This window comes from Lutjanus erythropterus, chromosome 4 (assembly GCF_056507025.1).
Source record: "Lutjanus erythropterus isolate fLutEry1 chromosome 4, fLutEry1.hap2, whole genome shotgun sequence".
Lineage (NCBI taxonomy): Eukaryota > Metazoa > Chordata > Actinopteri > Lutjaniformes > Lutjanidae > Lutjanus > Lutjanus erythropterus.
In genome coordinates this window covers 6,539,473-6,552,647 of record NC_139320.1, presented here as the reverse complement: position 1 = coordinate 6,552,647, position 13,175 = coordinate 6,539,473, and the positions used below count along the sequence as shown (strand labels likewise).

General features: G+C 36.3%; 1 protein-coding gene across 1 annotated transcript in view; it reads left to right on the top strand.

Moving 5' to 3' along the window:
• The first annotated feature begins 12,782 nt into the window (after window positions 1-12,782).
• LOC146327411 (ATP-binding cassette sub-family G member 4-like) overlaps window positions 12,783-13,175 on the top strand; it is a 47,385-nt gene continuing 46,992 nt past the window's right edge. Inside the window, exon 1 of the mRNA XM_084716828.1 lies at window positions 12,783-12,993. The gene's annotated coding sequence lies outside the window, so the exon portion shown is untranslated. The remainder of the gene's footprint in view (window positions 12,994-13,175) is intronic.

Here is a 13,175-nt window from a genome sequence, read left to right as displayed (position 1 = left end):
AAACACACTCAACTTTGTTGATCTTAGTTTGAAAAGGCTGATAATGTTTCCCACAAAGCCAGTTCAATGTCACCTTCAGGTCATGAAATCATGTTTGCACGGTTACATATTGCACAATGAGCAGTGACATTCAAATATAAATGTGTCCAGACGCTCATCCATCACCTCCTACAATGGTGTTTATTAAAGTGGCTTCAGGCTCATGCCAGCATGAAACAGCATAGATGTGAAGTGGTGACTGGTGAAGTATTACTGAGTATTCAGGCTTCATTCAGGGAAAAAAAGAAGAAGATTTATTTTTTATTTTGAGAATAAAGTCAGAATGTCAGTATTGGTGCCAGGCATTAAAAAAACAACAGAGGAGGCATCAAAAGGCCTGGCACTAATACTGTTCCACAACAGAGGTGGAAGTAACCAAGTACAAATATTTCATTACTGTACTTAGCTTTGCCCCAGGTTTTGGGTATCAGGTATGTACTTTACTTGAGTATTTGACAGCTTTTAATTTTTCTCCCCACATTTGAACACAAATATCTGTACTTTCTACTACTTCCATTCAAAATAGGCCTGTTACTTTAATGTTAAAGTAACAAGACAAGTTTAGTAACAAGACTAAAAGATATAACAAGACAAAAATGACTCAACACGACAAAGCAACAGAACAATACATAACAAGACAAAACTTAAAAGATGGAAAAGGATGATATCGCGTGACAAAGTGAAAATGACAATTAAGATGTAATAATTCATAAAAAGACAAGAATAACGTAACATGATGTAAAAATACAAAAGCAACTTAAGACAAAAAATGAAAAGTAGATGTAAGAAAAGAACAACAAAGACAGAACAAGACAAAAAATTACAGAAGAGGCGTAACAAGACCAGTGACTAAAAGATGTAACAAAACATGATGAAAACAGTTGAAAAACATAAAAAGACAAAAATAACATAAAAGACATAACAAAACAAAAGTGATGTAACACAACAAAATGAACAGAACAATACATGACGAAACAAAATCAGAGGAACAATACATAATGACACAAACTTACGTAAAAGACATAAGACGAAAACAACGTAACAAGAACTAATAAGAATTAACAAGACAAAAGCAACTTAATGACCTAAAAAGACAAAAATTACATAAAAGACATCAGACGAAAATGATGAAATACGAGCGAAACAATGTAATAATACACATCAAGACAAAAATAACATGACAGCTGCAACAAGGCGAAAATGACAAACAGAAACAAAACAAGCTGAAAATGTTGGAAAAGACAAAAATGACATAACAAGAGGGAACAATATGAAAGCGAGAAAAGACAAAAACACATAAAAGATGAAACAAAAAGAGGCCAACATTAAAGACGTAACAAGACAAAAACACGTAACAGGACGAAAATAACAAAGATGTGACCAAACAAAACCGACAGAGAGGGAGACTCTGCTGGAGAAAAGGTGAGGTTCAGATAGATTTGCACAGAAACAGCTGGTAAAAATGTGTTTCAGAGGGCAACTTTTTTATTTTCACACTTCAAGTACATTTCAGAGCCTGAACTTTTTCACTTTAGTTTGAGTAAAGAAGTTGAGTCGAGTTGAGTAAAGAACGTGTGCACTTTTGTCATTTCTGTTCCGTAGTGAAAGGAGTGATAGTAAGATAACATGACCCAATTAATTGTGTGGGTTTCAGTGATATAATAATGAATACACTCCATCTTGTTCCTTTAAAGCGTGTACCTATAAAAACCAACAGCGGCACAGTGTAAAGACCATCGTTTGAATTCATAAATTTACCTGAACCTTTCTCTTCCTTCTCACACTGAAGTGGTCACTGATTGATAATCATTAAAGCATACTGTATTTCAAAGAGTCGACTTTGACGCCTTTTTTTTTAAAGTTGTTATAATAACCAAACAATACCCGTCTTATGTCAGGCCAAATGTTTTAAATCTGGGTCTTTGTTCACACAAAATACAAAGAGGCTCTTTTCTTATCTGCTTTTCTTTGTTATGTTACAACTTTAATATTTAACAGTCTTTGAGATAGAACAAGTAAACATTTCTTCATGGGCCAAAAACACTATTAAATATCAGTTTGAAGATTAGCAAATATGTGTTTGACTTCATGGGAACAAAGCACATTAAAGTGCAGGTCCAGTGTGCAGGTCAGCCTGACACCACTGCATGAACCTTTTCTCACATCCAACAAAAGACACACAGCTGACACACACTGATTCCACACATACATGCTTGTGTCAAAGCGCAGAATCCAATTCAATTTAATTAAATTTACATATTAAATACATGTAACAAAGTATTTAATTAATACTGATAGTGATGAGTCAACTCAATGCATAAACAGCATTTTATTATTAGTATTGCCCTGAAAAAGACGCATCAGTCGATCCCTTGTTTTCATCGGCCCATTTGTGATTGGATAGTCTCACTTGTTACAGAAATGCAGATGAAAGGCTTGGCTATTAAAACTCAAATTGTACGCTACACGGAAATGAATTATGATTTTAAAAGTAGTGAAGCAGATGCATACTTCAGCATGAAAAATTACACTTGAAAAAGTACTTAAAAAGTACAAGTCCCCCCTTGTTTAATACAACCCCCCCCCCCCCTTCCTCCACAGACTTGAGGAAGCTCAGGCAGGCTGCAGGAACGCTGGACGAGCACAAGACGTGCGCAACATTATAAACTAACAATAACAAGCAAAGATGAGCCCTCCACTGTAAACTGATCAGCTGATTATAACTGTCAGTTGTCTGTCAGCGTAAAGTTAAGTCTGTTATCCTGAAAACAAAAACTCACTGCTCTGAAAATACACACTTTGGAGTTTGAGGTAAGTGGGTGCCTGTCTCACTGCCTGACAAACTGAATTAACATATTGTTATAAAAATCTACGCTGTCTACAAGATTGTTAATGATTTCTTACAACTCATGAACAGATACTTATTCATTCAGCAAACATTTTACATTAATCTAAACTATAATTAATGTGAAACAAACAGTTATTCCAGCCTGGAATAGAAATTTCATTTTTAGCATTGTTTTCAGTATTTCAGCTTCACATTTCCTTGGTCTCTATATAAATATTGTGGTCATTATATGATTTCACATAGTAAATATATTACAGATTTCTCCTTTAATCACAGAGATATGAGTGGCTGTAATTTGTTACTTCCCCTCCTGGAAATCAGACACATTTAGAAATGGAAAACTAGAACTGGTTTTTCTAAAGTGGGGATCTCATTTCATTAGCTGAACAACCCTGATGGCTCACTGGATGGATGAAACTGAAGTTTCCAGTCTGAGAGACAGTGATCCAGCTGAATCCAGAAATGGACTCTGTGGCCCTCTAGTGGTCTCTTTTTTTTACACACAACTTTCCCCTTTGACAACGCAACAAGCTTAGTCATAATACCACAGCATGAGCACATCAGTGAAATATATTTCTAAAGGAAATATTCTTAAAGCAAGACAGAAAAATCCACCTTTGCATCCAGAAGAGGTGGATTGTGGCTGTTATGAGAGAAAAAGTACCAAGACCCCATGCCCTTCAGACAGCTGGAGTAACAGGCTGATTCTTAAAAGCCACTGGGAAACATCATGAGACTGATAAGCACTTCCTGACTGACAGTTACTGACAGGATCTAACAATCACTGACTGACTGACTGTGAAACTATCTGGATAGTTTGGTTTTCTTCTTCTTGCTCTGTAATATATGAACGTCCATTTCCACCAGTGAAAGAAAAAAGAAAAACCCATGGTGAATCATAACGATGAGATAAAAAAGTCAAAATTATATTGTAACAAATTGGACTTATCTCAACTTTGTATCACATAATTTCTGTTTTTATCAGACTGTTTTGACTTTTTATCTCGTAATTTTTGAACTCTACCTCTTAATTTTGATTTGTGAATCTCTTTATTTTGACTTTTTATGTTATTGTCATGACTTTTTATCTTCTAATTATTACTTTATTTAATAATTTTGACTTTTCTTCTCATAACTTTTATGTGATTATTTCAGCTCTTTTATCTCATAACTATTACTTTGTCTCATAATTTAGACTGTTATCTCATAATTTCAATTTTTATCTCAACATTTTGATATTTATCTATTTTTCTGACTTTTTATCTCATAATTATGATTTACCATGGATGGTGATATTTTTTTCTAGCCCTAAAATTACAAAGCAAACCCCATTAGAATATTTCTTTATGTAGTGCTCTCTATGTATCAGCTATTATGATATACAGTGCTCTGGATTCTTTAATACATTCTATACTTTCACTTATAACTTTTAATTTTATGTACTGTATTAAAACTTATAAATCTTTAAGTATTTCAATAGGAATGTGAACCTTTGAACCTTATCACTGTAAAATCCTCTGCCTTAAATTTCACACGACAAAGAGGAAAATGAAATGACTTATAAAATTACTTTATTTATTAACCAAAGTGTTAAAATCAAATACAATAAATCACTTCTTGGGTTCTTTTATGGCATTACTAATTTAAGCACAGCCAATTATTACCTGCCCTTTTTTAACCAAGGCAATGAAAACTTAAATCACAGGTTATTTCCCTTTAAGGCTGATTGACTCAGTTATAACACTTCTGGATCAAAAGACTTATGGTGAATATAACTCTTTAAGACTGCTTGGAATTTCCCTTTAACTTAAGATGACTTTACTTTGCATGAGTCAGCAACTATTTACTGTTCAACTTTTACTCTTGTAGGCTCACAAAAATAGAAACAAGTCAGCAGTAAATGTTTTACCTCAGAGTGGTGTTGATAACATCTTCACTCAGTGCAATGAGCAAAGCAACAGTGGATCACTCACCCAAGACGAAGAGTCAAATGTCTCTTACTTTAATGTCCAGTGATTGTCTACACTCGGTCCCAGTGAAGTCCACCTCTTCTTTCCCAGTCACACTGTGTGGACATGAAATCCATCATACACCATTAGCAGAAACATTAGCAGGGATGCTAACAGATGGCTAGGCAGCAGACTACAGGCCTTCAGTGTTGAGATTAGCAACCCAAAACACACTGAAACTGTAAAAACACCTTTAAGCCACATAACACACTTTTTAACAGTGAGTACGGATACTTTAGTGAATGTAAATCTTTACCCTTGACTTACTTTCCTAGCTAGTAGCTACATTAGAAAATAACGCACAGTCACGGGCCCACTCTCCGCTTTCTCCCCTGCCGCTCTGCTCTGCCTGTTAGTCCCGCCCCTTAACCAATCATAATGTTACAGCGCATTTATGTGCTCTGAAGATGGTCCCAGTGTCCAAGATGGGAAGTTGTTATTCCTACTTTGGGGTCTTCACCCCTACCTCGGCTGGTCCAGACTTTACAGGAGTGAGACTTCCCGTGGGCCACGGTCCAGATAAAACTTAACCATAGTTTGGTTTGTTTGTTGAAAAATGGAAAGGAACTGCACTGAGAATAGTGAAACTGGAGCTTTGAAAGTCACTATAAAGTACTATCATGCTCTTTGTAAAGATTTGTGTGCTAACTTACCTGTGTTGCAGCAGAGCTAACAGTTAGCGAGCACGAGGCTGCTGCCACAAGTGCTTCAAGAATAACTGTGTATGAGTGCATGAAAAGATGTTCTGTTGTTTTAATATCATTATTGCAGAAAACAAAATCCTCCAAATTTGTCCAAAGCGTCATGGAGCATCTATAAAATAAGTGTACCAATGTTTCTGTGTCATTATCACAAAAACTGCAATTTGCATCTATCTCTGTATATTTGGATAAGTGGAAAAATAAGAAGGAGATATTCTATGCAAAATTTTTTACTTTTACTTTTACTTTGTTATTAACACAGAATCTGAAGGGCAAAAGCCAAGAGTTTTTCCACGGCACATCTGAAAATAATAATAATACCCTTCTTTTGTTCTGAAAAAGTTCTCTTATGTTCTTGTTTTGGCCTTTAGGACTTTCTAATAATATTCCATTGAGATATCATTTCAGTTCTCTTCTCTCAACTCCAGCTTGAGTTTTCATTAACTGATGAATGCCTGTAGGTACAGCTTTACTTACTGAACTATATTCCTTAAAGGAAACTGGGAATGCTTCGATTCTGAGGAAATTCTCCTAACTTAACATATTTCCGCTCTTGTCGTACAGATTTTTTTTTTTTTTTTTTTTTCTTACAATTTTGAAAGCAAATGGATTTCTTTTTAACAGTGATATACACATCACTACCATTCATCACCTGCCTCCAGATCAACCAATAGCAAAATTCAATTGCAACAGCTGGGTTTCAACCAATAGAGGGCAGCCCCATGCATATTTATAACATGATATACGGAATTCAAATACTTCACACTAAAATGTCAAGATTTGGATCTTTGATGTTTCAATCAACATCACTACTAAATGTCCACATACATTGATTTTCGGATGAAAAAGTGGTTTGGCAGTTTAGTTTCTCTTTAAGTAAAACCTGAATGGTTGTTGTCACAGATAGTAAGTGAACAAAATTAAAAACAAAAAAGTAGCATTCAAGTGTCATGACGTATGATATTATGAATAGCCTACTCTAAACACTGATGAGGTCAAAGTACCAAAACTTCAAACTTCATATCTAACAGCAGCTCATTTATTGTTGCTGATGGTTTGGTTTCTACTCTGGAGACTCTCAGGTGAGTAACAACTGAAACTAAACCCCACACTCCCCACTCCCACAGCAAGGATGAGTAATAGTGTATCCAGGACTGATTTTGTGTATGACAGTCAATGTGAATGTGACAGACTGTTAAAGGGATAGTTCACCACAAAAATGAAAATCCGGTCTTTACAGTTTTTTACGATTGCTTACACACTAAAAATCTTAAATAAGACACAGTGAAACCTGACATCCAAGGAGAAAAACCTCAGCCCAGAGCTGCACAACTACAAGCACATTCTCAGCCTCACACTATTTACACACACAGTGTTTTTCAAATCCCTGAACACGCTTCTCTACGTTAGACACAAAAATCTAATATCATGTCACTTCTTTGCCCTTGAAAAACACTGCCTTTCATAATACCACACAATTCAAACAGTGGATCAAACACTCAGCTGTCTAACTGTAAACTCTTCAGTCAGGCATGAAAACTATAAAAAGCCAACAGGTGAGTTTACCTGTGTCAAATTAATCAAATGTGCATCGTTAGTTGACCATGTTGTAAACTTTAGGTTGGACAGAGAGTTCAGCCTGACCAACAGTAATTTGGATATTTCAACATGACAGGTGAACAAACAACTTTTCTCTCAAATCAGTGCGGTGTAGGTCAGAGCCTGAGTGTAAGTCACACTTTCTTCTTTGTCTCCACGAATGTTGTTGCTGTGTTTAGGTGATAGTTATTACGTTCTGTTCTGATTTTCAGTGCAAAATGCAAACTTAGAGTGAAACAAAGTTGAATGAATATGATTTATGTATGGGAAATAAACAAATACAAGTTTGCTCATTCTGTCCTTCTAAACTTTGTTTCACTAAAATTAATCCTTTGAATCTTTTTTGAGCAGTTCCACCCACAATTATTGTCCATGTTTGAAAAAAAATTTGAGGTGGGGGGGTGCAAACTTTGTTTGGCTTCTGAAAGGGGGGCATACCAGAAAAAGTTTGGGAACCACTGTCCTAACAATATATCTAAAAAAAACAAAAAAACAAAAACAGACACAGAAATGTTAAACATGTTTTAGATTGAGCACAGCAGTGTCACAGTCAGTTTGTATAAAGCATGTGTGTGCTTAAGGTGACAAAGTTGGGTTTTTGGCTTCGGAACTGAAGGGTCACCAGTTGTCACCAGAGTGTGGACTGGTATCTGGAGAGGAGCCAGTTCACCTCCTGGGTGCTGCTGAGGTGTGTTTCCCCCTGACTGCTTGGGGCACCTGACTATATGTATGTGTGCAGCCCCCTCGCTCTGACACCTCTCTCAGATCCATGTCTGTAGTTCATGTTTGTGTATTTTGGGCCTGTGTATATATATACACAATTACAACACAGTGAAAAGAATGTAATTTCCCCTCGGGGATTAATAAAGTATGCTTTCTTCTTCTAAAAACATGGTGTGAACAACATTTTTTAGTCAACTTGGCATGTTGGGACTTTAGGAGACTTGGATTACACCAGACGCACGGTATGGAGGCATTTTATGTTTTGATGCTGCTGTCTTTTTTACATTTGAAAACTGCTCACCATTCACTTCCGCTGTTTGGGAGATTCTGTAACACTGTTTTCCTGTGAAACTCCAGCAGTGTTTTGTGGACTAAAAAACTAAACCCAACCTTCAATCGGCATGAGGTCGAGTAGATATCGACTGAATTCATTCATTTGTGGGTGAACTATCCCTTTAATGAGACAAATTGTCAGGTCTTTGTTACTTGTCAGCTCATGTCTGCACATTTCCTCCAGGCCACAGCAGCTGAGGAAGCTTCATTCTTCTGTCAGAACAATACGCCACATTTCCACCACAGGCTAACAACTCTTCTTTTTAAAATAAATAAATAAATAAATAAACTCACAGCAGCCACTTCATGCTAAAAAGGTCTGGGTGTTGTTTTCAGTGGCTGTTGAACAGGAGAGATGTTGGCAGAGGTGTCTGATGTGGATGGAGTGCTTTGAAAATGAAACTACTCACTGTATCCAGTGTGTCACCAGGACGACTCCGTCTGTCCCGACCCGCTCATCAGAGTGTCAGTTACACTGTTGAAACAACAGACATAATCAAATCAAGTTTACTTTACTGTAGTCCAAGTCCAGGTTTCATCTACCCAAAGGAAATGATCTCATATGTCCTACACAGACTGAAGGAGGCAGATTTTCTACAAACCTGAGGTGGTTGTCCTCTAGGCTCATGGATGGATTATGAGGTAAGGGGCCCCTGGACAAAGACGTGTGAAAGGCCCCTCACCCGTCCTGCAGACTGAAGGAGACACAAAACCATGTCATGCAGACACAAACCCTCCTTGAGTTGTTTGTAGCCATTTCACAACTTTTTGTCTGTTTGTAGTTGTTGTGCATCAGTTTGTAGTTGTGTCTCTTTGAGGTCACTGGTGTCGCTTTGCTTTGTCATTTTGTTCCTCTTTGTGGACATTTTGTGTCTCTCTTCTGATTGTTTTGAGTCTCTTTGTTGTCATTCTGTCTCCTGTAGTCATTTTGTGTCTGTGTGCTTTCTTTGTGGTTGTTTTGTGTCATTTTGTTGTTATTTTGTGTCTTTACTGTAATGTTGTATGTAATTAAACGTCTCATTTATCTTTGTTAATTTTTGTCTCTCTGGACATGTTTTTGAGTCTCAATCATTTGTGTCTCATTGTGGTTGTTTTGTCATCACACTGTCTATTGGTTGTTCATTTTGGTCTTTGTGGACATTTTGTTAATTATTTTGCCATTTTGTGTCTCTTTGTTGTCATTTGTGTCTCTTTCTTGTTAGTTTGTGTCTTTATGGTAATTTAATGTTTCTTTGTGGACATTTTGTTTATCTTTTTGTCATTTTTTATCTCTTTGTAGTCATTTCAAGTCTCTTTGTGGTTGTTTTGTGTCTATTTGTTGTTAGTTCGTCTCTGTGGACATTTTTTGTCATAGTTATGTGTCTCTTTGGTTGTTTTGTGGTCATTTTGCATCTTTCTTTGTAGTGTGTTTTTATGGACATTTTGTTTATCTTTTTTGTCAGTTTCTTTGTAGTTATTTGTGCCTCCTTATGGTTGATTTGTGGTCATTGTCATTTTGTGTCTTGTGTCATTTTGTGTGTTTTTGTGTCTTTTTGTAGTCATCAGTGTCTTTTTCTTGTTAGTTTGTGTCTTTGTGGTAATTTTGTATCGCTCTGTGGACATTTTGTATATTTTTAATGTTGTTCTGTGGCTCATTGTAGTCATTTTGTGTTTATCAGTGGACATTTTATTTAGCTTTTTTTTTTTTTTTTTGTCATTTTGAATCTCTTTGTTGTTGCTTTGCGGTTATTTTGTGTCTTTGTGGACATTTTTTTTTTTTTTATCTTGTAGTTATGTATCTTTTTGAAGTAAAATAGTGTCTCTGTGTTTTTTGTGGTAATTTTGCACCTCTTTATTTGTTGTGTGTTTTTTATGGATATTTTGTGTTTCTTTGTAGTTGATTTGTGATCGCTGTCATTTCGTGTCTCTTTGTGGATATTTTTAAAATCTTTTTTGTAATTTTTAAAATCTCTTTGTAGACATCTTGAATCTCTTTGTATTCATTTGTGTCTTTTTATGGTTATTTTGTGTCTCCGCCGCCTGTGTCCTGTGTTCCCATTCAGTAATCCATCCATGTCCAGGATTTAAAACTACATATAAACTGAACCATCCCCAAAATGTGTCACAAAAACCTCTTGCTGCAATCGTGTTTTCATGGTGTTTGCTTCACAAAGTGTACATGGACTGTGCCTCACTCAGTGTGTATTTATTTGCACTGTAATTTCAAAGCACTGTCAGACCAACATGTCCAATTATTCAACATGTCCTTCCTTAAAGTCAGTCCAAGTAATCACCTTCCTTTCTGGGTCTGTATTTACAGTGGAGGGGTCAATATGTAACCTGCTGTCTGTCAACTGAAAGACAGTGTTCAGGACAGACCTCACCTTCTCAGGGTGTGGTACTTGACTTTTCCCTGAAAATGGACACTTTGAATCCAAGCTTTTAACTTAGTAACTAGACAAACAAGACGTTTTTCTTGCAGTTTAAATCCCCATCCCTCGCAGACGTCACTGTGGGTGTGAAGCAGCTGCTCTCAGGTGTCCCATCATCTGTTTGACACCAGGTGTGTTCACTGGAGAATTCCTCTCCTCTGGCAAGTCGGACGCTCATGTGAGATGGATGAGAGACAAGAGAGGGACAGGAAGGGTGAGGGGCGACAGAGAGAATAGTGCGTACCTGTACGTTGTATGGTGGTGTGTGTTTTTTCATGTGAGGACATGTCAGCCTCATGTTTAGCAGCACAATCAGTCTCTGAGATATGCGGCCCTTGTTGACGAGTTGTGGCTTGTTGCCATTTTGTCACATCCCTGAAGACTGTGAGGAATTCAGCAGCATCTCCAACCTCCACAGGATGTGTCAGTCTGAACACGAAACACACACAGAAACACGTGAGCACACACACACAGGAACTGAGAACGTCAGTCATGTTCTATGTTCCATGTCTGAAACATTTTAGGATTCAATTTCATAGAAAGTTTTTTTTTTTTAACAAAACATAAATAAATACATAAAATTTGATTCTCCAAAATATAAAACTCGCAAGCTTTATTTATTCTTATTTTTATTAATGAAAGTGCTCAAGAATGAACTTTACCCAAATCTTAAAATTAGGGAATATTAAGACCAGGTGTAAAGAAAGACAAAATACGAAGACGAAGATGTTATTTTTGCATTTTGAGAATAATATTGAAATGTTAAAAGTTTTATTCATGAAATCATATTTCAAGTGTACTTTCAGCATTCAGACTTTATGATCAAAACATGAAACAAAGAAACTGATAGTTCAGCTTTAATCTCAACATTTTGACTTAATTTTTTTAACATTTCAACTTTTTTTTTTTTAACATTTCAACATTATTCTCAAAATGCAAAAATAACACAATGTTCATCTTCTGTATTTTTCTTTCTTTGCCCTAATTTAATTTTAACATTCTGGATTAAATCTAAACATTTCAACTTTATTCTCAAAATGGAAAAAACAAAAACTGACAGTTCAGCTTCAACTTTAATATTAACATTTCAACTTTAATCTTGTCATTTCTTGATATTTCCACTTTAACCTCAGCAGTTCAACTTTATTCTCAACACTACAATTTTTTTCTTGACATTTCAACTCGATTTTATTTCAATTTAAATCTCATCATTTAAAGTTTCTTCTAAAAATGTAAAAAGCAAACTGGCAGTTAAACAATAATCTCAAATTTTCTACTTTAATCTTGAAATTCTGACTTTAATCTTGACATTTTGACTTTCTTCTTGACATTTCAACTTCAGTCTCAAAATTTTGACTTTAATCTTGACACTTCAACTTTTATCTTTATATCGCAACTTTAATCTTGTCATTTCAACTTCGATATTTCATCTTTAATCTCGGCACCTCAACTTTATTGTCAATGTTACTTTTTTTCTTGACATTTCAACTTTAATCTTGAAATTCCGGTTTAAATCTTGACGGTTTGACTTTATTCTCGACATTTCAACTTAATCTTGAAATTTTGACTTTTATCTTGACCTTTCAACTTGTCTCTACATTTCCACTTTAATGTCAGCATTTCTACTTAATTCTCCACATTCCAACTTTATTCACCACATTTCAGCTTTAATCTCAACATTGTGACTTTAATCTTGACATATCAGCTTTAATCACATTTCAACTTTAACCTCAACATTTTGACTTTATTCTTGAAATACAAAAAATCTTTCCCCTGATGCCTGTCCCTAATACTATTTCATAACTTTACTATATAATCTCAAATAAATGAAATGTTCACATATTATAAATTTGATAATTACCTTTTGAAATGTTAATCTAACTGTGGAATAAGAGTTGGTGGGAAATAAACCTCGGGGTTTAACAGGTTAGAGAAATGTGGGTTACATAAACATAAGCCTACACCTGTGAGCCATGATGAAGATTAAAGACACAAATCCACATTTCTACGAAGCAGAGGAGCCGTTTCTTCCCCCATGTGACCCGGAGCTGACAGCGGGGTCTTTACAGTAGTCCGGTGTCCCTCCTCCAGTCGTCCAGCCCCTCCTGTCCTGTCCTGTCCTGTCCTGTCCTGTCCTGACCCGCCCTCTCTGCTCTCTGCTCCGCTCCGCTCCGTGCAGCGATGCTGTAGATGCGGCAGACTGGAACAGACCGTGTTTGGTCCTGAATGCAGCAGCCGGGGAGGATAACAACATCCTGACAGAGACACAGACAGACACACACAGACAGACACCGCGGAGGACAACGACACTTCACTCGACACAAGCCAACGTAAGCTTTTCCCTTCTCTCTTTGTTTAACGAGGTTCTGACAAGTGTTACTTTTTATCTCGTATGACTCATCTTTGTCTGTAGGAGACGTGTCACCGTCCAGCCTGTCCCCTGTCCACTCAACTCTGTCCAATCCTCTGTTCCGTGGCTTTACGCAGTCCTTTTAACAGAACCAGTGAGATG